This window comes from Mastomys coucha, unplaced genomic scaffold, assembly GCF_008632895.1.
Source record: "Mastomys coucha isolate ucsf_1 unplaced genomic scaffold, UCSF_Mcou_1 pScaffold22, whole genome shotgun sequence".
In the NCBI taxonomy this organism is placed as follows: domain Eukaryota; kingdom Metazoa; phylum Chordata; class Mammalia; order Rodentia; family Muridae; genus Mastomys; species Mastomys coucha.
Genome location: NW_022196905.1, coordinates 107,993,763 through 107,996,639, shown reverse-complemented (window position 1 = coordinate 107,996,639; position 2,877 = coordinate 107,993,763). Strand labels below are relative to the sequence as shown.

At 47.1% G+C, this 2,877-nt stretch overlaps 1 long non-coding RNA gene across 1 annotated transcript; it reads right to left on the bottom strand.

The window, feature by feature from the left end:
- Window positions 1-1,901: 1,901 nt before the first annotated feature.
- Window positions 1,902-2,846, bottom strand: LOC116070826. The gene is made up of 2 exons (XR_004110575.1): window positions 2,736-2,846; window positions 1,902-2,213 (listed from the first exon to the last, which is right to left on the bottom strand). It is a non-coding gene; the product is annotated as an uncharacterized LOC116070826 (long non-coding RNA).
- Between the last annotated feature and the right edge of the window lie 31 nt (window positions 2,847-2,877).

Here is a 2,877-nt window from a genome sequence, read left to right as displayed (position 1 = left end):
TTGATGGTAGAGACCTATAGCTCTACCTGAGGTGACCTGTGCTGAGATGGGAGATACTCGCTTGAGATTGATGCTATGAAGGACTTACTGGTAAACTTGCTTTCAAAACACAGATCACACTAAGCAGAGTGTTAACGCTCCTGTCTACCTGTGCAAAGGTGGATGGCCATTAGTGTCAAGTAGACCATGTCAACAAGGGGTCTCTGAGTTGCCACGGAGCTCCAGAGACACTGAGGAAGGGGTCCTCTGCTTGCAGGTGTCATGTGTCAGGTATACGATGATGGTGTAAGCGGTCTGGCAGAAAAGGAAGATATTCTAAACATATCCTTGTGTCTCTTAACCTATTAGACTACTATAATTGAAACAATGGACCCCCAAGAACCTCATCCTGGGAGAGGAAATGGGGGCAGCCAGAGGGAAATCTTGTCTTCTAAAAACAGACTTCACACAATTCTAGCATCTTGTCAGAGTGCCTCCAGGATAAGAAGAAGCCCAGGCTAGGGGGGGTTAATGGTGAACAGGGGTGTGGTGTGGGGTGGGGGAACCACAGCTTGACCAGGGATGCTTAGGTGTGCCTATCTTGGGCCTGTTGTTCACACTTTAACCTCAGGACCCCAGAGACAGCCTTGGGGCATTTGCTGAATCTCTACATCCTTAGCAATGTCGCACACTGAACAGGTCTCCTTCTTAGTGATTTAGCCACACTGAACACGTCTCCCTCTTCTGATTTCCATTGCTAATGTTTTTAAAGGTTTATTTCATTTTACTGTATATGTATGAGCAGTTTGCCTGCATGTATGTCTGTGCACCATGCTCATGCCTGGTGCTTCCGGACAGCAGTGAAGAGGGCATCAGATCCCCTGGAACTGGAATTACGAACAGTTGAAATTGATTATGTGGGTGTAGGGAATCAAACCTGGCTCGTCTGGAAGAACAGCCAGTGCTCTTAACAACTGAGCCATCTCTCTAGCACCTTGTGCTATTAATTTGGCTCCTTTAATTGGCTCATTGGGGATGGGTTGGCTGGACCTGTGTCATAAGCTGTGACTGCCAGCTTCGCGGACAATAGGGTAAAAGGTTTCCCTGGCTTTCTTGGGGGCATGTGAGGAAGACTTTTCTCAGTACAGTGTGTCAATAACTTTCTGAGACTAATTTCCCCGATGTGATTTTAACACACCCATGGGCCTCCATTCTTCCTCCATTATATTTATAGGTTGGCTACCTGGGAATTAGGCATTTGCTGAGGGTGGGGTCCGGTAGATGCTGGGTCTGCCCATGGGCTGTAATCCTACACTCTCAAAATAGAGTAAAAAACAGATTATAAAATGAAGTCTCCCAGGGAAAGGCACATCCTGAAAAAAACCTATCACTTTAGACAACACAGAGTGACTTAGAATAGTTGTCACAGAGATGCAGTCAAAGCACACAGCTCAACCACTCTGTGATCTAACTGCCAAGGCTGTCTCTGGTAAGAAAACCAACAGTCAAACTCTCTTGACTTTTCAATACCCCAGGCTCAACATCTAGGGTTCCTGCTCCCCCAGGCTCAACTTCTGAGGTCTCTGCTCCCCCAGGCTCAACTTCTGAGATCTCTGATCCCCCAGGCTCAACTTCTGAGTGTCTGCTGCCCCAGGCTCAACTTCTTAGGTCCCTGCTCCCCCAGGATCAACTTCTGAGGTCTCTGCTCCCCCAGGATCAACTTCTGAAGTCTCTGATCCCCCAGGCTCAACTTCTGAGGTCATTGCTTCCCCAGGCTCAACTTCTGAGGTTGCGGCCTCTGTTTTTACAACAGCCGGGCCCGAAAACTGAACCCAAACAACACAAACAATTTGTGTTGTTTGTGTTCAGTTCTTCACTTCTTCTAGAAGTGCTTATGTTACAGGAAAGGTCTTACTCCAGACTAGAGGGAGAGTCAATTTTTATTTACTATACAATATGCAACAACATAGATGAAACATATTTACAATCTTAAAAACAAAGTATTGGTAACAGCATAAAATGTTGCAACCATGCTAAAAAAAATTCTAAATGTGAACCATGGAAAACAGTGTATTCATAACAATAAAAAGTAGCAAACGTGCTATAAAATTCTAAATGTGACCGCACATTGCACATTGCACATTGTACATTGCAGGAAGGGGAGAATCAAAGAGCAGCAGCTTCTGTCTTCGTGGCCACAGGTCTGCCCTCCTTACTGGCATTATCCCGGGACCCTGAAACACAGTAAACCAGAATCTGAGGACCGGATGCCCCTTGGGTGGTGAGTGGGGCAGGCTGAATCCCACCCACACTGGGCCCAGTGGAGTTCTCTTATCAGACGTTCAGATAGGAGAATGGTGTGCGGCCTGCCTTACTTCCCCATGACACTTTCCTGCTTTATGGTCCATCTTGAGACCTTCAAGGTACCCAAGGTTAGCAGCCTGGATCGAGTTTCTCTTTTTGTGCCTGCCTGATTGTGTCATGCTACCTTGTCAATCCTATGACTTTCAGACACTCCGGGACTGAGCGCGGGTATGAGTGAGGCTTTGGGTTTTACCTACGTCGGCACCAAACTGAAAATGGGGAAACTGAGGCTGGGCTGAGGAAGAAGCTGAAGAGCAGACATATTTAACATACTCTGAAATGTGAGGGCTACATGTGTACAGGAAAGTAGTGACTCGTGTAGAAAGGGGTGGAGAAGAACGCAGATTGCCGATAGGAAACTTGAAGAGATGCAAACAACTTGAGCTACATACTAATGTCTGCTTCTGCCTTCTCCTCCTCCAGGGTGTCTTACAAGCCTGCTTCAGTGGGCACTAGGGCAGTGACGCAGATGGAGTGGCCTTGGGGATAAAAGGAGAGAGTTAATGTCTAGGGTGAGGGTCTGAGCCTCCTCTG